Source organism: Drosophila rhopaloa, unplaced genomic scaffold, assembly GCF_018152115.1.
Source record: "Drosophila rhopaloa isolate 14029-0021.01 unplaced genomic scaffold, ASM1815211v1 contig_216, whole genome shotgun sequence".
NCBI classification, from domain to species: Eukaryota; Metazoa; Arthropoda; class Insecta; order Diptera; family Drosophilidae; genus Drosophila; species Drosophila rhopaloa.
In genome coordinates, this window is record NW_025335102.1 from 4,856 (window position 1) to 27,707 (window position 22,852).

The 22,852-nt window shown below is 38.4% G+C and overlaps 1 protein-coding gene across 14 annotated transcripts in view; it reads left to right on the forward strand.

Moving 5' to 3' along the window:
- Window positions 1–434: 434 nt before the first annotated feature.
- The window catches only part of LOC108042696 (poly(rC)-binding protein 3), a 53,738-nt gene continuing 31,320 nt past the window's right edge, over window positions 435–22,852 (forward strand). For 7 of the 14 annotated variants that reach the window (XM_044460739.1, XM_044460742.1, XM_044460743.1 and 4 more), the window contains exon 1: window positions 435–745. The gene's annotated coding sequence lies outside the window, so the exon portion shown is untranslated. Of the gene's footprint in view, window positions 746–10,343; window positions 10,403–22,852 lie in introns of all 14 variants that reach the window. The other 7 variants (XM_044460747.1, XM_044460748.1, XM_044460749.1 and 4 more) reach the window with 2 other exon arrangements.

Genomic DNA, 22,852 nt, shown 5'->3' on the forward strand with positions numbered 1-22,852 from the left:
TTATCGAATGGTAAACTGCAGTGATCGGGAAATCAAATCAGAATTTCTGTTAAGTTTAACAGCACCAAGCCACTCAAAAGCACCACACTCCACTCAGCTCTATCGATCATGCGCAGGCAAGGCTTTACTGAGTGCAAGCGGGACGACCGTATGTGTATGTGTTGCAAACTCACTGGATTCTCGCCTCTCTCGCTCGCTCTCTTGTTGAGCGCCAGTACACCCCCGTCGCCTTTTCCGTTGTTCATCGCAGTATCTGCTTCACCTTTGGTTCGGCGACTCATTTCGGCTGAAACGACAGGAGAGTCACAGAGCGCGAGAGAGAGAACTGAGTGGTTCTTTGAGTGGCACCCACACTTTGGTAAGACCGCGCCTGCGCACAAGAAAAATACCGCGAAAAGGCAAAAAGTACCAAAATATCCCTAGTATTTGGCGTTCGCAACAGAAATCGGCTCAAACGGCGAAAAATATTGGTGGTGTTCGGTTCTACGTCGCGCAAAGTCCCGCAGAGCTAAGAATATATCTCAGAAAATCGGAAATTTACAGATTCACTTAAGTTCACGGTGTGTAGCCAAGCCATTGAAAAAGTAACGACCGAAATAAATTCAACAATTCGCATTGCAACTGCAAATCTAAAGTGTGCTCAGGCCAACGAAGTGAGAAAGGAAACAGAGAGGCACTGAATTGTTAATAAACGTGTAATAACAATCCGGCAAATAAACCCGATTCCGATCTACAGCAGAAAAACGTGAGCTCCTTTTCCACTAAAATTTGATTACTTTTCTGGGCCTTTTTAACGGCCTGGCCGCGTGAGTTTTTTTCAAAGCGGTGTTTTGTGTTTGATTAACAACAAATTAAGCATAATTAAAACGTTCTCTCTGCGTATTTTCTATGTATTTTACCCCAACCGGCAAAAAAAAGCCGTCGCGTGTTGCTGTCTGTGTTTTCCGTGTTTGTGTGAGTGTGTGTGTACTGCATACAGCTTTTTAAACTTTGTGCAAAAAAAGAGGAACGAACAAAATAAGTCCAGCATCCACTCAAATTGATTTTTGTTCTCCTCCGTCGTTATTTTTCCTATTTGCCTTCTCGCGTTCTCCGCTCTTTGTTGTCATTGCCGATTCCCTTTACGCCTGCATTCGCCGAGATACCCTGTAAATCTGAGAGTCGGTGTGGAATCTGATAAGCTAGCGTTGTTTTGGTGCCTGATTCGCCACCCTTATCGGCTGGAAGGGGGCATTTCTGCATTTTTGCTGCCCAAATCCAAAACCAGTCCCATTATGCTCTCTATACCCTGGCCAACAAAAAAACGCTTCGTCGTTTTACGCGCGTCTTTGCCTCAGTCGCTCTTGTCGGCTCTCGCGCCCTGAGCGCAAGTCGCTCTTTTCGCTCAATTGTTCAATTGCCAGACAAACTGGCTCTGTTTGCACTGGTGTGCGTCCGTGTGCGTGGCGTCAGGCAGTGTTGCAAAGCGCCGCCCAGTTTGACTTAAAAATTCTAATTGGCGTGGGCAGCAGCTCAGACAAAGCGCGCGATTTCCTTTACCTCGTTTCTTGGTTCATTCCGGCTTCTTAGCCACTCATGGACTTCTTTCCTCTTTTTTTTTTTTTTTTCATATTTTGAACATATTTTGACCTCTAATGTGTTGTAATTGTTTTCTTATTATCCATACAATCAAAATTATACACACTATGTTTTTAAATTAATTTTTACAATTGGCCTTTCGATTTATAAGCGATCAAATAATTATTATTCATTTAACTAAAATATAATATAAGTAGATGTTAAAAAACGTATAGTAAGGTCACAAGTATCTTTTTGCTGAAGGTAAAGGTTTGGAACGATTTCAAACATTCTTATAAGAAAACATCCAATCGTTTCGAGTGCGTTTATGCCTAATAACTAAAACTTTCTGCGGCTGGCTAGTTAGAATCAATTTTGGCAACCAGCCCTTTTTCCTTTTTTTGTGTACCGTTTAATCACTTCCGCGCCGTCAAACGTTTGACTCTGACTCGCAAAAAAGGCGTTGCCAGGGCTCCTTTTAATACATATATAAGAAACATAAGTCTTATCAGACCCTGCCAAGGCAACAGATTCATCCCGAGAAAACTTTTCGCAGCTTTGCCGTTTTCATTGTTGCTTTTGTTGCTGCCTGCAGCTGGGGAAACTCAATTGTGATTACTTTTAAAGGCGAAACCGTCGCCATCGTCGTCGTTCTCGACGCCTCGCTGCGCTTGAAAACGGATTTGAATCTCCCTTACACTGAGAATATAGCGTTGCAAAAATCGTAAACTTCTTTAATAAATAAGACTAAGAACTGGTTTTGAATGTGGTCGGTAATTTGAAAAGATTTAAAATCGATAAGATTAGATTCAAAATATCTTCTAAATTTATTACTGGTTTCTCTCAAATTTTTTGAAGTAAATGCCTGTCCTAATATATAAACTAGACTTTGACTTTAAGATACCCTCATCAAAAGTATGCATTCATGAATTAACAAAAAATCCATATTCTTGATTCGATTTTTTAAAAATATATTGTTTATTATGTAAGAAAAAATATATTCTGAAATCTATATTGTTATTATTATAATGTCACACCAGACACCAAAATGAATTTTTTCCAACCAAAGGGCTGTGCCAGCAAATTAAAATTCTTAGGTTTTTTAGGTAAAAAGTGTTATAGTTCTTATGGACTAAGAAACATAAGAATAATATAAAAAAATTCATATATTAATTAGTTGGGATCCAAACTCTGATTAGGATGAATATTTATTCATACAATTGATTTTAAAATTGTTTTCTTTTTTCCATTTTCAGTGTAGCGCACTTCCTAAACATCACCTACCCCTCTTTTTATTGTTATAATTTACTATATATCATTTACTATATTTACACATCCGGGGAGAAACTTTCTGGAGCTCAGCTCAGTGCAATTATTCCAATCGGTTATTCATAGCCAGCAATTATTGGTAAAACTACATAGGGATTACACGAAATCAGCAAAAGTTTATTTTGACTATATATAAAAAGGTAAAATGTTATGATAAAATGAATAGAATTTTATTAAAGAAATGCTAAACTTGAAAGTAAAAGTTAATTCATTAAAATTTGATTAACAAATTGATGTATACAATTTTAATTATCACGTGTTAGATTAGATTAGGAACCATTGCTTGGGTATAACTCACTGATAACTCACTTAAATTTTCAAAGATCCCTTGAAAAAGTTGATTTTAATTCTATTATGAGATTGAGGCACACTTTGAACTACAACAAAACATTTTTTTTTATTAGAGGATGAGTCTTTAAATATTTGGCGGTTTCAGAAATTTTTTTCTATATTTTTGGAACAAATTAGGTTCAGGAAGTTAATAACAAAAAAGCAACTGTCGATGAGTTTAGTTGTTTGATTTTGGAAGTATTACAAATTAACGACATAATTGTTATTTAATCGGAAATAATTTTTATAGGGATGAGAGGTATGAGATACACATGTAAGATAAGATAAAATATGTATGTTGATTAGTTTCCATTTTAACCATGAAGATTTTGAATAATTTTATTTGAAGCGACAAGTGTAAACAAACTGCATTTTTACTGCAATCGTAGAAATATATCCCAACTTCTTTCCTGACTCAATCTCACCAGTTTTCTTGTACTTTCAGCCCCTTTCTCCTCGCTTTTGGGACCGCTTTTGTTTGACTCTTCGGCTTTTGGCTGCTTCCCTTTACGCTTTTGTTGCATTTTCTTTTTAGGCATGTGTTTCCACCTCCTCTGCAAATTTTTCGCACTCGGCCTGTTTTGTGCAATCGCTTTGTCGCCGTCGTCTTCGTCGTCAACGTCATCAGCATTTTGCCTTTTTTGTTGTGTGCATTTTCCTTGCTGTTTTCCATTTACTTTTCCCCAGTCGCTTCGCTCGTTCGTTCGTTCTGCTGCGTTGGATTTCAACCTGTCAAGGGGGCGCAAGGGGGCGCTGGGTGGTGGGGTGGGCCGACTGCCCCTGTGTGAGTGAGTATCTATGTGTGCGTTGGCTGGGCTGCAGATTGAGGTCTGTACTTTGTTGCACTTTCTTGCCCGCCTGCATTTTCTAACTGGTTGGGCTAGGACCCATCGTCGCTAAGTCGACGCTGCCGGTGCGACTGCAGTCTGTAGGCCGTTGACTGCATTGAGTGGCGTCTCCTTCCTGCCCGCCACCCCCCTTCGCCGCCCCCAAGCACCGCCTCTTATCGTTGACCCTGCGCGCCACTTATTTCGTTCCTCTTCGCCTGCATCTTCTGGTACCGGTACCAGTACCAGTGCCAGTGCAGTGCATTTCTTTTGCTTCGAAGCCCCACCAGAGCCAAGCACTCAACCCGTTTGGCGGTGGCTACAGTTGGGGTACAGTGGGCACTCCGTTCGGGACCCTTGCGATTACTGCTGCGGAGTTCGTGCGACTACCCCATTTGGCGATTTAAACGTAACTTTTGCGTAATCTTGTTGAGCACTGCTAGTTGGTTGGAATCGTCGGAAATATATAAAAAAAACATAATCGTGTTTACTAATCAACTTGACCTAATTAACTCTTTTTAAAGGATATAATTGTAAGGAGTTCGTCGTTGTGTTTTGGCTGAAAAATTAATTTAGTCCTTCTCAATTGACTGTAACTAAAGCGCTCCCTGTTGCATTCTGGTGTCCAAAAATTATTTTGAATTTTTATTTGTTCTAAAAGGGTTTTTATTTTCGTTGAAAAGTATGTAACAGGTAAAAGGAAGAATTAATTATTTTGACCAGAATTATTAGCCGATTTGATCAAGACAATCTGATGTCCGAAATCTATAATAGTCAGAAAGTTGGAATTAAGAATTTATTCTTTATATGCCTACGCAGGCTATTTCCAAAATTGGCCACGCCCACCCTAAAGCTCTTAAATAACAAAACTCCGTAGAGATTGGTGAATAACACGGCGCCGTCTGCCGGTTGGCTATTTACTTTGAAATTGTTTAGCAGACAATCTGGTATATGATATATAACGTTTCTTTGTTCTTTATCAAAACTTCCCTTTTATAGCAGTCAGTAAGAACTCACTACTTCTACCAATTTAAAAATAACTTGACTTGATTGCTAGACAATAATTTCAAAACGCAATTATGACCTTTCTCAGGAGAGGTTTTCTGCAATAAATCATTGCTTTGAATCAAAGGAGTTGGCTTAATGGTTTCAGACCATCAATTTTATGTTCTTTTCTGTGATGTTGGATGAATTTACCATTACATTCGATCCTCTTGGCAAAGTCTTGCCATATCGAGTCCCTCCTGTTGTGCAGAAGTGGGCATAGGCTCTTTCTGTAAGGGCTTTCGGCTGGTGGTGCTGCTACCTCGCCACTTAACCGCCTTTCCGTCTTTTGGCTTTTGTCTTTTCACACTCTACACTGAAGGGATATGGTAGGATGAGGGGCGGTGTTGGAGCAACCACCTGACCTGCCAAGCAATTGGCGTTTGCCACCAAATGTCATTTAACCCACCCAGCCACCCACTCGAGTCGGCCACTCTTCTCTGCTCTCTTGGCTGGTGAAATATGCAAGGCAAATGTAATCATTATTGATTTTGTGGTCTCTCTGGAACTGCGAACTGAACCAGTCCGGAAAGGAGGGGGACTGACTGGGCATTCGCACACATTAGTATGTTAGATTATCCAAGCCGTAGCTGCTGAAGCTGCTTAAATATGCAAAACGTTGACGATCCTTGCGGGCGGCAGAGGGTTGACGGATGGGTGGGGGCGAATAAGGAGACCAAGGACCCGTCACACACATTAGAAATTTAACAGGTTAATGTCCAAAGTCGTAAACGAGACCATTTATTTATGGCCACATTCCGACTTTTCTTCTTTCCTCGTCCTCACCCAGTCAGGTTTTCCTAATTTTCATAAAATATATGAGACCACCCCCACTCGAGTGTGTGCGTGTCGTGAACATAAAAATCTGTAAAACAGACGCTTGCCTTGAGAGACCTTGAAGGGCTTTGATAATGACTGCTGCCTCTCTAACCACCTCACCCCCTTTCACTTCATCCCCTGCCCCTTTGTCACCCCCTTTGTTGCCAGCATAAGCTTTATGTTGTTGAGCTCCTTTTGGGGGTTGGAGAAGCGCTCGTTTCTTTTTTCGGGCCAGCTGTCAGATTTGTCAAAGGAGTGAAGGACTCGGGCGACTTGGGGCAGCTTGTGTGGCAGGAAGTTGCTTTGACGGCAAAGGAGCGGGGGCTGCAAATGCATGAGGTTGTGGGGGGGGAAAAGGGATCTGGATTCGGAGGGAATGTATCTATTAATCTTCATAATTGCACGCGAAGGGTAGAGCTAGAGATGCAAGTGTCTTTCGGTTGTTCGCTTTATCTGCAGATGTCAAGTACATAGCACAGCCATTATTCACTAGACGGATTTGGAGAATAACTTTCTATCGGTCTTTTAAATAGAATAATAAACGAGCAAAAATTGTATTTTCGGAAAGCGTTCTGAAATATAACCTCGTGTGCTGAATTTTTATGTAGTTTAGATTTTCCACTTTTGAGGCCAAAAATCACCCAAATTCGACTCAATGTTTAAGGTGCCACTCGTCACCTGCGTGGTCTGCCATCCATTATAGGCAATTATCTTTCAAAACATCCCGGATACATTTCTCCTCATCCGAAGTTTATGTTTTTCTTGGTAGTCAAGGAAGTATTTATCAATTCAAAATGATATCTGGTCAATCTGAAAAATATTCGCAATCCGTTCAACCAGTTTGATTTGCATCTCGAAATGTGTATCTGCAGTGTGGAAAACCAGTTGGGTGGGCACATAAAGACCGAAAATAGCTGATATTTCATCAATGCTGCTGACAGTTGCAAAATGTATCGGCAAGTTGCCTAAATGGCATCTAGTTAGACCCCGTCTGGAGAAGTGCAATAGCAACCGATAGCCATGCAATCGTTTTCGCCAATCAAAAACGCATTCGTTGATGCAGACCATCCCTGTATCTATCTGTTGCTATGCCGCATCTCGAGGGGCATGTGACCAGACATTCATCCAACCAGCCACTCAATCAGTGGCATGACCATTTCTAGGAACTTTTTGAGCCCGACGCAGCAGCTGTCTCTTAATGTTGTTGTTGCTAATTACCACGCAGCCAAATAGCGAACCGCAAAAAGGCAAGCAACAGAAACTGCAATAAACATTGATTTTTCCAAAGACGTCGAAGCGGCTTTAGCCGCTTGACCATATTGGTGTCGTCGCTGGGCCTTATTTGGCCAAAGCAAAAAGATTTTTCTTTCACAAGAAACGGCAAAAAGATTGCCCAATTTGTCGCCGTCACATTGCTTAGATAGTTTTTACTTTGCCAGCTGAAATCATTAACAACTGTAAACTGCATTTTTACCCTGATGCCAAATGTCAACCTATCAATTCCGCTCGCACTTTCTTCGTGCGGAATAATATATGTATCCCAGAGATACAGCGATGTAGCAACAAATCTTACGGCATGTCGGTAATTTGAACAATTCTAAACGGGTCGACATCGACAAAGACTTCGACCTGTTTATGCAAATCAGGCGAGAGGCTGAGAATATCTTGTTCGCCAATTTCTATACAAAAAAAGTTGATCAAAAAATATACAAAAGCGCGAAAAAAATAAAATCATTTTTATTGAGTTAAACTGAATGCAGTGTGTGGGATGGCCTATAAATGCTTTCAACGAGGAGAACAGTAGAATAATACGGAAGGGGTCCGAGGAATGTCGGGGAGAGTATTTCAATTGCGGGGCGTATGAGATTATTAAGGCAATTTGATGATTAATACTCGTAGTTTGTAATAATGGAAGCGTATCACAGATTGCGGATCTTATAAAAATCCATATTCTTACAACTACAACTACAACTTTTGTAAATTTTAATGTTTACCTTATGAAGACCCAGATTTCTTAGTGTTTGAAATCCAAGCAAATTGGAAAATTAGCCTGAGATGCAAAAAGGCCTTGCGAAATGCCAAATTCGTAAACGGAACGACATGCGCTCATTTGGAGAATGTTGGCTACTGTGTGCCCTATTAGAATACTAGAATTTAATGAAAGTTAAAAGAGATCATATAAAAAAAGAGAAAAAAAAAAAAAAAGAGGGGGGGGGAGAAAAAAAAAAAAAAAAAAAAAAAAAAAAAAAAAAAAAAAAATAAAAAAAAAAAAAAAAAAAAAAAAAAAAAAAAAAAAAAAAAAAAAAAAAAAAAAAAAAAAAAAAAAAAAAAAAAAAAAAAAAAAAAAAAAAAAAAAAAAAAAAAAAAAAAAAAAAAAAATAAAAAAAAAAAAAAAAAAAAAAAAAAAAAAAAAAAAAAAAAAAAAAAAAAAAAAAAAAAAAAAAAAAAAAAAAAAATAAAAAAAAAAAATATTTTTTTTTTTAAAAAAATTTTTTTTTTTTTTTTAATAAAAATAATTAATATTATGCAATGCATAAACCGAAATTTTTTTTAATGTAATGAAGATGCATAAAAACTATTTTGTTTGCAGCAATACATTTTTTGTGATACCAACATTAAATTAAATTGATCCATATTATACAAATTTAATATCTACACAAACCAAATAAAAATTTAAAACAGCTTGGTAACAATTGTTTCAATTAATGACAGAAGTGTTATTTTACATGGCCCCAAGAAAATGTTAAATAATTTCATTAAATTTCAATATTTTTAAACGTTTTTCCATGCTTTATGCTACGCTTTTTGTTGTTAATTTTACCGTACCTTTTTTATTTTGGCATTTGATGTTTTCGCTGATTTCATGTAAACATTTTGTCCGGCAATTAATTATTTTAAAAGTGACGCATAGCGAGAGAAGCTTTAAATTACGCTCGCGCTCTGTGTGAAAATGCTCTCCAGCTTTGAGTTTGATAAACAATTATTATGGCTCTCTAAAAACGCCTTCTGTTTCTGTTTATTTGGTTTTAAATGTTTTTTTTTGTTGCTTTTTCGCTTTTGATTAAGTAAACTAAATATGTGTGTGTGTGCCACAGTTGTTGGTTTTGCTTTTGTTTATGTGTCGGCATTTTCATTCATAGTCAGTCGGACAGTTTTAGATGATAAATCTTTTTATGCGAGGGGCAGCACGCGCTATTTTTTCATATACTCATCGCGGCTGTATCTGTAGATGAAAATGTGTGCTCTGTGTGTTATGGCATTATCATTAGCTCTTGGGTCTTTTCGTTCTCTTCCACAGGCAAGTTCATTAACTTTTAGATTGTGCGCGGGGGCAACAATTTGTCAAAAATTCTGTCAGACATGCGATTTTTTAATTATTATTTTATATACCCGTACTATGTGCACATCATTTCTGTATATATTTTGTTTATTTCGTTCTCGCAATCTCCATCCATGCTGACCCATATGCGTTGTGAATATTTCTTCTCCATAATTCTCTATTTATGCTTGACAAGCGAGCTACCAAATAAAAGTTTGCCCAAGCAATTAAGAAGGCCCAGACAAAGTTGTGTCCGGTTTTAATTTTTGGAGTTGTCTTTGATTAGTTGTTGCTGCCCCACTTGACCAAATGATGGACACACTGACTGACTGACTGACTGACTAGCTACCTGCTGAGCTGGTTTACTTTAGCTTTTAACATCTGTGTGTTTAGGGGTTAGCAGTAACAGTTCCGTTTCGTAGCTCAAGTGACGTCACAATGACTTAAAACCAGAAGATGTTTAGGCATAGTTGGGCACCTGACTATGAGACAACAACGGATTATGCCATTTGATCATAATTCGCATATTATTCATGCAAATAGTTGTTTGGGAATAGCATATACCCTGTCTTTGAACCCAAGTCAAGGATACATTTAGTACCGGTACAATAAAATCTATCTATCAGCTTCCTTGTGTTAAGAAGCCAATGCGTGAGACAAAAGATTAAATCTTTTTATTTGCATACAAAACTGGATTATATTATAAGTAAATCTAATCGGATTTTATAAATCTAAAGCAATCCTATAGAACGCACTGTGTGTAGTGACCAGGGAGTAATTTTCCGTTTCCTGGATAATCTAAACATTCTAAATGTGTTTTCCAACAGCTGGTTGCCAAAGTAACATAGCCGCAAGAGAAAAATCCAATAAATTCATCTTTTAGCGAGCAAGATTGTTTATCTTTCAGATACTTTCTTAGCTCATTTAGTTTTCCGTCTTAAAATTATTTACTTTGCTTGAGTTGCTAGTAAATTAGAAGTTTGTGCCTCAGTAAATTCCATATGCAAATGTTTCCGGTGGAGATTCTGATTTATTTTCTTGAATTATTTAAAACTATTTTGTTTTCCACTTGCTCAAAAGCGTATATTCATTATTTTCTCTGTTTCCTCTCGTTTCAGGTACGTGTCCATGCATTGAATTTTGTGCCAACGAATTTTGAAAGCATCTCCCATTTCGTGTAAGATTTTTTCCCCGCCCATTAAATGTCTGGCTGTGAATAGATTTCTGGGAATGAACTTTTTCCAGTAGCAGATGTTTTAGTAATTACGGCATTCAGTCTTTTTGGCTAGCAAGTGATTTAGCCATCAACAAATTAGGATTAATCAGTGGAACAGAAGTGAGAGATTATGGGGGAGAAAATGTTTTTGGGCTTATTTTATTAGGTCAAGAATCTATGATATCAATAGGTCATTTATTATTGCAAATAACTAAGTATTTCTAGACCAATATACTGTTTTTCGGTTCGATAGTCTTCGCAGTATTTGTTTAAATTAATAACTCTTTCTGGCAAATTAAATGTAGGACATTGATTTTAGACACAATCAATATTCGGTTTCGGCTAATAAGGAAGTCGCTTATACTTCACTTCGGATTTTTTATCCTTATTTTCAATCACATTCATTTTCGGTCAGTTCAAGAGCGGCATCTAAGAGCTGATGGCTGACAAATATGTATTAGAGAAACTGTAGAAAAAAATGTTTCCCTGGTTAGGCGAAAAACTAGTTATTTCTGCCTGTTTTTTCGGGCTAAAGAAAAGTTTTCCCAGCTCCGGCAGCTGGTGGTTATCCAGTAGCAAAAACTCGTATCATGACCGAGAGATGTTCGTCTCTTTCCGATGCCTGTGCCTAAGCCAGAAAGTTTTCCATCATAATCTACTTAACTTTTGCTGCAATCAATTGCAGACTTTTGTAGCAGCGTTGTACCGCATCATTGCATTTTACACAGCCTCTCCAGTGGTTCTGCTCCCGTATCTGTGCAAAATTTCTTTGTGTAGATACAAAACGAACTGAGAGACCGTTAATAGAAAAGTTGTCAATGTTTTTTAGAGGGCAGAGGGGCGAGTGTCAGTCGCTCTTATCTTATCAGTGCAAAACGGGGGGAGGTAAAGTTGCAACATTCTGCTGCCTGTCGTTTGCATAGTCTGGACTGAGGATGCATCTGCGTTTCGTCCGGCTTCAGATATAGATACAACAGCAGATACAACTGCATCTACAGCACAGTGTAAGAGTTTCTCCTACAAGCAAAAGCTATCTAAATACGTACACAAAGAGAGAGAATACACACACAAAAGCTCAGCAGTATACCTCGATACAGCCCACAGGCGGCACATGCATTCTGTAGATACAATATCTTAAAGATGCATTGAAGCGTAATTGTTGGTACCTATTTCAAGCTTCTCTCTCTCTTGTCGTTCCCGTGCGTGGCAGGTCTTTGTGAGCTTGTTAATAATATTGAGCAAAAACAAAAATGCTATTGGTTTCCCCCAGCACCGAAGGTTACAGAGTATACGAGTATATCAAACAAAGGGCAATGTTCTTTACATCGCAAACTAAGGAAATGATTTTTCTTTTAACGCAACAAAGGAAATTTCCAAATTCAGTTTTATATATGACCATTACATAAAAATCTTAGAACATGGGAATACCTATTTATTTTATTAAAGTACTTTCACTACATTTTGTCTATCCTAAGATTTGCCTGTCCTAAGATTAAAAAAAAATTGTTTAGAAATTTAAATTTCTATAATAAAGAAAATATAAATTTTTTACTTTTAAAAATATTTTTTTTTTGTTTTTGAGTCAGAAAGGTATCTTTTATTAGGCCCTGACTGGGGATATGGGGCTATAGATCACTTGAAATTATTTCCCGCTCAGAAGTATCAAACTTATCAACTTTTCACGCAGCGGCCTTTTTGACTGACCTGCTTAGTCATCTTAGAGCTGAATTCCCAGCTCTCAATTGGGGGCTTCAGAGGCTTGGGTCAAGCCAAATTGAACCCTCAAGCCCCCTAAATCCCTCGACTTCCCTTTGTATCTAAGTATCTCGTTTTTCAAAATTGACACATGAGTCTGGGTACTATCAGTCTCCATCTCCTTCTTACTCGCATCGCTCGCTCTTTTCGATTTAGTTTGAGTTTAAGGCTTTGTGATGTGCTGACTGCTGGCTAATTGTTTGCTGCTGTTTTGTTATTGCGTTGGCAGTATCTATCTGAGCGAGTAAGTGGTTGTATCTGTGAGTATCGAGTATCTATTTGCCATCGCATTGTTGTCTCGTTTGCGCACATAATTGTAATTGATAGTTTGACTTTTACAAAGCGAGGGATAGAGTGAGAGAGTGAGAGAGTCGGGTGCACTATGCGAGTGCAATGTGCATTAGTTCAGGGCTCTGTTTACGGGTCGGGTCCTCTGTAGTTGTTTCTGTGATGGTAATCAGATAGCTTCGAAAATAGTCCAACCCAAAGACCTTCAGCTTGACTTGGGATGCCGTCGAATCGCTTGAACTGTGATATTTTCCGCATTAAACCTTTGCAAACCAGTTTTCCCACCACAATGAGAAACATTACTCATACGCCAAGTGGAACATTAGCACTTCTCTCGGGAGACTCTAGCTCAATTCTTCGTTAAATTATGTGCATTTCAAATGTGTGAGCAAGGAAAAAAGTTCATTCTCCTCTTCCTTATCCGTTTTTGTTGTTATTCTATCGGAAACTCAATCAAATGTTTAAGTTCTCTTCTTATCCCGCTTGCTCACTGCACTGAAAATTATGTGCATATAATTTAAAATAAATTCGTCGTTAAATTGCTGTTATATTAACAAACAAGTTTAATAATAATTAGTTTTAGTTAAAAAAATATAATTATAATCATAATAATAATTATATAATTATAATCTTTCAGTATACATATTGAAAATTTGAGGTGACTAAACGTAACCATAAAATATTTCCGCCATAATAATTGTAATTTGGTTCAACACGGGGTTCACTCACCATACATATGTATGTTTAGGTCAACAGTATATATTTTTTTCCAGTGCATGTGCAGCAAAATCGTTTTTGCGTGTGTGTGTTTCTCGTTCCGTTGGTTACTTGCTCTCTTCCTCTTCTTGCTTTTTCCTCGGCTGTTGGCTGTTTGTGCTTTTTTTGCGTATATCAAGCGTTCATTGCCCGCGATTTGCTGGGTCTGCTTTTTTTCTTGTGTTTTGTATTGCTTTTAGCTTTGCTGCATTTTGATTTTATTTCATTTTATTTTTAACGTACACACAGTTTGTTAATCTCCCTCTTTGAGTTGTTCTGTTTTTTTTTTAATTCACATAATTTTGTATTTTGTTACGATTTAGTCAAATAAAAAGGATAAGAGGGGGTGTTAAGAGGAGCTGTGGGTTAGTAATTGCTGCCCTCAAGGTCAGAGAGTTGACCTTCTTTTGCATAACTCTTCTGTCATGGTTGAAATAATGGGGGGACAGATTTCAAGAAAGCTGAACCGATAATGATACTTGATAGCTGCAGGAATTAATAATGTAGTATTTTGAATAGCATAATGCGATTATGACAGATTTGTCATTTTATTAATTACGTGCAACGTTCGCTAGTTTCTGTTATCGTTATTTTATGATCGATTATAAAATTCTATATCAGAGGTGATATTACACTATAAAAAAAAAGAATTCAGTTGATCACAAAATTAAACTTAAAAGTAGGAACGTTTTTAAATTCTTTAAAATTCGTCATCTTTTATTTTATAAATAATACTACAATAACTGCTCAAAAATAAAACCATTTATTTTATGTAAAAAATGGATCTACAAAATATTCCATATTTTCGAACCGTTACTTGTTATAAAGGAAAAAGTGCTCTTTATAAAGTCCATCTTTAATTGGTTGGCCAGTGTAATAATCTCATCGATTTAGGGAACCTATTACTACACATTTATCGCGGTTGTATTCCACCCCACCCCACTTTCTGATGGATGATTAATCTTTGTAGCCGATTGCTTATCAATTTATGGTCGTAGTCGCCGTTGTTGCTGCCATTGAGCTTGCCGGTTCTTTCAGTCATTTAATCAGTCGGTAAAGTTTGTATGAATGTGCAATTTTATATTTATAGAGCCTCGCATGTAAGGGCTTCATTTACTCGTGCTTTGTCTTGCTGTTGCTTTAAATTGGCCGCTTTAATTTAACTTGAACATAATCGAAAAACGGCAAGAAAAAGAAGCAAGCGAAATAAGCTGTTTCGCATTTTATTTTAAATTCTATTTTTATTCACTTGCCAATGCGTTTTGCTTTCCTCGCTTTGCTTTGTTTTTGCTGCTGCCTTTTTGCATTCCTTCTTTGGCCTGCCAACTATTTTTGTTTACTATTTACTTTGTGTTGTTGTCGCTCACTGTCCCCGCCGGCATTTGCAAAGGGGGCGGAGCAAGGGGCTTAGTGCGTTGATTTCCCGACCTAGCCGGCGACAATATTTGTTGTGCACTCGACGCTAAAGCCGCCAGGAGAGGCAGGAGTGTGCCGCGGAATGGGGAGCACCAGGACCCACAAAAGCGGGCAGCGCAGGCTCGGGGAGCAGACAAAGGCCAATGGGAAGGCAGTCCGACCGGCATTCCTAGCAGTAGACTGAAAAAGCCTAGGCATTTTTGCGGTTACAGTGGGCCAGGCAACAGGCAAATATGAATAAAATAAATATAGACGTCGATAAGTTCATACATTTTGTAGGAACGATGGAGAAAATTTTACATAAAAAAGATTTTAAGCACACTTATTGAACTTTTCAGCAGTTTTGGGAAATTTGCCAATCTGAACGACTGTCATAACAATTTTTTTTCTTTTTTCGTAATGGATAAAAATACATAGTTATGTATACTATTCATTCCTCCATTAATATAATCATAAATCTCTTGTTGATGTCTACGTCTTTTTAGTTTTTGTTTTCTCCACATTTTGAAATGACATTGGAATAACAAATGCAAATCAACTTTGGTTCTATACTTTCTTTCCCGAGATATGACGTGACACAATTTTGTTGGAAGAGATAATTTAGCTTCAATTCGGAATTACACCGCAATCCGCGTTTCGACCACAAAAGCTTCCCACACCTGATTGTTTATGGTTATGGCCCCCACTGTGCCAGCTCTGGGTCTCCTCTTTGTGCTCCCCTTCAGCACTCTGCCAATGCCTGGCCGCCAAATGAGTTTTGTAGTTGCTGTTGCTGTTGGTGTTGCTGCTGGGTTGCATGCCACTCGCAACGGCGCAAAAGTTCCTAGACCACTCCAAAAAAACACAAAATTTATATGCGCCGTCGCGCATGCAGTCGCTGCCTCAGTCGACGTCGAATGTTGACACGTACAACGAAGTCGCGCCTTGTATGGCTTTCAATGGCAAGCAGATTATTAATATTGCAAATGTGTACGGAGAGCAGTGTGGCGATAGCGAGCAGCGGCTGAGCATCCGAGCCTGTAAGTGTGACTTGGCATTAGGACTAGGGGTTTATCTTCTTTTAAGATGGCCTATCAGGGTGGATTAAGCAAGTATTTCGCAGTTACGGTGGGATAAATGATACGAAACCGGTTATGAAGATAATTACCTCGAAGTCGAGCCCCTTTTTCGAGATTTAAATTAAACCAAATGTGCAAAACCTAGCACTAAACGTAAATAAAGTCTTGCGGACTAGACGTAATTAATCGGGTTTAATTATTTAACCCATTCGCTTGTTAAGATTAGGTCGAACAATTTTGTTAATGTAGAGCCACGCACCTATCATCAATGCGTAGAAACTAGCCAGGTTCAAAGTATTTATAGTTGTATATCAGTGCTAATACAGAAATAAAACTTTAAAACTTAAGGAATTTTTCATTCAACAAAATATTTGGATAAATATTTTAAAACTTAAACGATCTATCCTGGTAAGAGTAAACCTAATAGGAGTAATGCCTATTATTTTGTTCCCTAGAAATCTAAAATTTAGAATTAAAATAAAATTTTTATTTACACTTTACCTACAGTTACAATTTCACCTTATAACTGAATTTTTTCGAGCTCGAACCAAAAATTCAAATCATGAAAAACATAAGGAAAAAAAAATGCAGTTTTAAGATTTTTTTGCAAGCGAGATTGCAGATGATCCGTTGATTACTAGAAATAATTGCAAATCTTACGGGAAGACAGAGCTCTATCCTTCTCTCGCTTCCTCCTATTCTCAGAGCCGTAGGGCAACGTCATTATCAATATAAAAACTTCATCATCAACTTCGCAGCGAACGCATATCGCACATTGCACATTGCTCGTGGGCAAGTCGACATGCGCCTCTTTTGTCTGTTGACTTCCACTGGGTGCATCTGTGTGCATATATACCAGGCATACTCCACTCCACTCCGGGTACGATATGTACATATCGGTGTATATATTGCGACTGTCTGCGCTTCAGAGTTGTATAGCAATTGAATATTTGCAAGAGATTTCCGTTCATTAAACCCGACAGCCAGCAGCCACAGAAGCGGTGTAGAAAGAGATGGGTGTGTAGAGCGAGACGGCGAGATGAGAACCACCGTAGGCGGACTTTTGGGCCTCGAGGGGATCCGTTCGGGGGAGGGGACGGTAGCGGCCTGGTACTCGCTGCTGCTGAATTTAATTTTTATTTCACCCTCCCTCGAAGCGAAGAAGTAGATAAGCGAGCGAGACAGCGAGTGAGAAAGAGTCGGAGGCAGGGAGCTTTGGCTATAATTAAATTCCTCTTTAAAGTTTCGCGCGTCGATTTTCGGGGAATTTAGCTGCACTCAAAGAACTTACATTGCAGAAATCTATTAATTCGCAGTGGTTTTCCAAGCTCCAAATAAGGAACAAATAGAAAAACTTGGCTGATACTTATGTATTTTGAAGCTAATTTCTCTAATTGATCCGACCGTTTCGAGGTATACACAAATTGTCTGCAGCAAAATACATACATTTAACAGTTTTTGAATGCTAAGACTCTGCCCTTATTATTTCCAGATGAAAAGACCAAAAAGATGTTAGAATAAGAAAAAAACGACGCAAAACTTCAGCCGAGCAAATTCACCCCGATGGTTTTGCTTTGCTTGCATATTGATTGAAAGTTCATTATATCGTATTCGCCAAAATGTATCCACCCATCAAAGTTGCATCCACCCAACACTGCTCCAAAGTTTGACACAAGATGGGAAGCAACCACAACTTAAAGTTGAACTCAAAGTTTTTGGGATTTCTGCGGAGACCTCTTGAGCTTCCTTCCCCTGCCTCCAGCTCTTTTAGCTGTTACTAATTGCTGCACGTTGCATGTTCCCGGGTTCATCTGGGGCATGTAAGCTACTTCCACCAAAACGAACCGAACCCATCATAATACCCTTGAAGGATTTTCTGTGGCCAAAAACCAAAGAGACTTGTTCCAAGTTTGGTGGGAATGAATGAATGACCGACTGATGTGTGCGGCGGCTCCAAATCCGGATATCTTTGCTGTTTTGGCCGGGCAAAGATTGCTATTCAACTTGAACCAGGAAAACATGTTTGCAACTTCCAGCTCCGTGGCAATGAAAACTGTTGGAAAAGGAGGAGGAAAAGAAAAACCTGCAGGTTCCACAACTTTGACTCCAGTTTGGATGGCAAAGAGGCACGCCAAGTTTTTCCTGGCCGAACCTGCCTCCGTTCCTCGTTTATTTGAAGAACATGTTTGGCCATTTTCTGCTGGCTGTTTCCCCGTTTTCCGCGCCCCCTGTTTCTATTATCCCATGCATTTTATGTAGCTTTGGCTTCTTTTCTTTCTCGTTGGTTTTTGCCCACTGCTGCATGCATTGATGCATTTTTCTTGCTAACAACAGCATGTTGTGGCCAAGAGAATGGCGGGGCGCTGGCTTTTTTCTGCAGGTATGTTAGCCCGGTCTGGTCTGGTTTGGTTTGCTTTCTTTCTCTCTTTTTCGGCCTGGCTTTTCACATTGTCGTTGCTTGTACTAAATATGCACTAAATGCTATTTATTTCCCGTGTGCCTGTGAGTTTGCGAGTGCACCAGAGTGTGAGTGTGAGTTTGTGTGGCAGTGAAGCAGCATAAGTTTTTTGGATCTCTTTTTAAAAAGCGGATAAACGAATTAAAAATTCTCTCGAGTGGACCCGAAAATTTGTACAATTTCGTTCGGTATTGTACAATTTGGGACCTCACCTTGCTATTAAAGTAAAGAATTCTAAACGATTTCGAAAACATATAATGATTGGTTTTAATAATTCAAAACTGGACCGATTTTTTACTTGTTTTAAAATATTATTAAATGGTTATTTTATTTAATTCCTCTTACTTGCAACAGTTATGTTTCGAACTGACTGTTTGTGAGACAATAAAATTAAATTGTTTATAAGAAGATTTTTTTTGATTCCATTTGAAAAATATTGATGGGAATGATCAAGTGATTAGTGTAAGATAAATCAATACTTTCTTGAAAAATATTAATTAGAATGATCGAATGAAAGCTGTAAGATAAATATTGCCCTATAATATTTAAAATAATTTATTAAAACGGATTAGGAAGGGAATATGCTGTAGTAAATAGGGTAGTTGCTAACGAAAATTTTTCTCTTGTTAGCTCCAAACCATAAACTTGCACATATGTACACACGTGCATATCTCCATTTCTAGTGCTCTTCGTTCCCGACCGTTTGGCATATTTTCACAGCTTCCAGCCACCAACACATTACCCCAGCGCTTTGGCTCTGCCAATTATTTCAAAAAGTGATTTTCGTTATACAAAAATATTGCATAACTGCTCTGCTGTAAGCTGCGAGTGTGGGTTGGGCTTTGGTTTGGTTTCGGTTGGGTTTCCGTTTTTTGGGTATCCCCCTGTTGGTTGCCCTAAAAGCAAACTTTGAGCGGTATTTGTTATGATTTGTTTCCCCCCTTTTTGGCTCGGAAAAATGTATGAATTTCATGGAAAAGCTCCAACCAAGAGCTGAAATTCTAAAGGAGTTGCTTTTGAGAAGAGTTTAAATTAAGCCTTAGCCAACCTTTAAGATCTGGCATTTCCGTCATTCTGTTGCCTCAAATTGAGTTGGGGTTCGTAGATTGTCTTTGAAAGAGGCCGCCGAACGGCACTTGAAATGAATGCTTTCTCGCCTGCCAACTTCATCAGCGACTTGTCAAACTTTGTTTGTTTACCAATTTGCAACGAAACTGAACTCAATAGAGCTTGAGTCTCAACCATCAATCACAGTAGTATCATTTGGCTAGCTCACAACCAGAACGTATCTTTCGGTTGGCCTTTGGCGCTTTATAGAGCTCTTAAAACAGGGAGAAAATACAAAATAAAAGTAAACTTTGAACAAAAGCATTTTTCAAGCATTTCCTTAAGCGTTACGCTCAAGTTTCATTAGGCAAAGCAAACTTTTAGCACAGGAAAATATATAGAGTAGAATGAGAAAAATGGGGCAGAGCAACAAAAGGTTGCCGAAAGGTTGTGGGCAGCCTTTCCATTATGCGAAGAGCTCGGGCCGAGCTCCTAAAAGTGCTCTTTATTAAAACCCAATTTGTTATTTATGCTTTTCGTTTTAATTAAATTTTTAAACATTTATTTGCCACAGCACAAATCCCAATTTATATATCGCTTCGCCAGTTCTGATTAATTTTGCGTGATAACCGTATACTCGTTTATTTTGTTGCTACTTTAATTGAAATTCCTTTTTCCATTGCGTTATTTTCCCCACAGACTTTTTATTTCGCTAAGCCATAATTATATTTCTGGCCAGCTCAAATCCAATAAGCATTATGACTTGCCGCTTTCCTCGTGCCCTCAAGTCATCGTTTGTCCTGGCCTCCGCCCTCACATACTCCGCCCCAGAATTCAGCCCCCGAAAAATTTAATGTACTGCCCATATTTTGTCTCTAAAAATAACTGGGAGGAAAACTTTTTGGGCTGCCTTAAATTTTATGGCCTCAACGACTGTCGCGCTAAATATCCTTGCTCTTGGCGGAACGCTCTTGCCCTTCTGGGAGCTCCTTCGGCAATGGAACACATTTTTGTCGCTTTATTGAATTAAAAATTCAAAATTTGCTTTGGCAAGGCAATTTCTTTCCCACTCGACATTATCGACAGCCTCGCCTTGCCCCTGTCCCAACATTAAATTAATAAATTAAAATGGAAAGCACTTTGTTTCAGACTCCATTTTAGAGCTACGCAGAAAGACGTCTGTATTTCCCTCTTCGGGCACAAAAGCGATGAAATTATTAATTTATGTCATCTACTTACTTGGAGCTGCAACAATTTTAAATTAGCAAAGGCGTTCGATCAAAATGAACGGAAGAGATTTTCAAACGCTTTATGATTGGAATTGAGTGTCCCCCTGCGAAGCTCATTAAGGTTTAAAATTAGTTAAAGTCTGATTTTACCATGCACCAAACCAAGTGACCCACTAATCGGAATTATATTTGGTTGAAAATTTATAATTTATTTTAATTAACATGAATCTTATTTCTCTTATTACAAAAAAATTTAATTAAACATTAATTTATTTCTTTAAAAAAAAGACACATTTAGATTTTTTTGTTCGGGTAGTTGTAACTTATTTATATTTAACCTTTTTTAACAACAGTGGTATTTTATTGAATTGAGATAATTAACTTGAATACTAACTTAAATGATTTTCGTTTTGCCCCACTGTTTTTGACATCAGAAAACTTCCTTCGGGGCGAATGTCTACGTCTTCCTGCTCCTTAATAGATTTTGTATTTTGATTGATTGCCTCGCTTATTCAATTGTGTTTGTTGTACCCCACCTCTTCTCCCCCAACCCCCTTAAACCAGTCAGGCTGGCTAAACCACCAACCAGCGCCCAACGCCCACCACCCCCAAAACCCGAGGCATAAAGTCGCGTCTGCCTTGGCTTATGAAGCGTGTGATTGCTTTACTTACAGCTCTGCGTCTAAGTTGGTCTGGTCTGACAGGATTTAACTGCATTATTAGTTAAATCTGTAGCATAAATTTCAATATCGATGCGGCAACCTCATCCTTTCTGCCTCTTTACCCGTTCCCCAGGCCTTTTTGTGTGGGTGGTGGGGCGAGGGCAACCTAAATGAATTTTAATGCCTTTTAAAGCGACTTTCATATGCTGACTGGGTTCATGTTCTAGTTCTTGCTGTTGTTGTGATGTTGTTGTTGTGAAACCATACTAGGGACCCAGTGTGTGTGGCTTAGACTTGCACAGTCAGATACTTTTCGAAGTGCACTGTTGCATAAAAGCCGAGAACGAAAAGCTCTCGTTCCCTCTGTACCCCTCAATCTGCTGCCCACCTCCCAACTTTTACGTCAGTTAGCATGTAAGCTAATACCAGTCGAAAAAGTTGAAATCAGCCCCGACAAATGTTTGAAACCAAAGGTGTAGATGGGTCACAGAGAATGAGAGGGAATAAAGGATTAAGTTGCCATGAGATGGACTTTTCGAGTTCCCCAAATATTTTTATACCCTTGCAGAGGGTATTATAATTTCAGTCAAAAGTTTGCAACGCAGTGAAGGAGACATTTCCGACCCTATAAAGTATATATATTCTTGATCAGCATCACCAGGAGAGTCGATCTAGCCATGTCCGTCTGTCCGTCCGTCTGTCCGTCTGTCCGTCCGTTTCTACGCAAACTAGTCCCTCAGTTTTAAAGTTATCTGCTTGAAACTTTCCCAAAAGTTGTCTTTCTATTGGAGGTAGTATATAAGTCGGAACGAGCCGGATCGGGCCACTATATCATATAGCTGCCATATAACTGAACGATCGGAAATGCCATAACTTTGGTGTTTTTAAAGTTAGGAAGTTGGGATTTTCTATGGGTTTTATTTTTGGCTAATCAATCCGACCAACCAAATTTCATAAGGATCGGACGACTATATCCTATAGCCGCCATATAACTGATTGATCGGAAATGCCATAGCCTTGGTGTTTGTAAAGTTAGGAAGTTGGGATTTTCTATGGGTTTTATTTTTGGCCAATCAATCCGACCTACCAAATTTCATAAGGATCGGCCGACTATATCTTATAGCTGCCATATAACTGAACGATTGGAAATGCATAACTTTGGTGTTTTTAAAGTTAGGAAGTTGGGACTTTTATGAGTATTAAGAATGCATCATATGAATAATTTTGGAGAATATAATTTATAGAATATTCTAGGGTTATCAACTTCGGTCCGCCCGAAGTTGTTTCTTGTTCAATTTCCCGTCGGTGGTGCAGCAATTCTGCTTCTGGCCAAGCACAGAGATTTCAGCTGCAACATCCTGTGCCAAAGTTTTGTTTCTAATTAGCGCGGGATAACGGGATCGCCGAGTTCTATTCAATTAGCTAATTAATGACCAAGCCTGAAGGGGTTTCCTCTTAACATAAATTGGCTATGGTCAATTTTGGAGAGTCAATTTCGGTTGCATTTCACATTGAGACTAAACATGTCTGCAATTCGATTAAACTTGAATTTAAGGTTGAACAAAAGTATGTTTACAAGTTTGTTTTGGTTATCATAACTTCTTATAAAATTTCTCAAATTGTATGCTTTATCAACAATTTATATGTCCTTATCAAGGAGATTTTAAATTGTTTTATTTTTGCTTGACATCTTAAATTCCACTTTACTTTAACTATATACGGATAGATCAAAAATGTTGTTA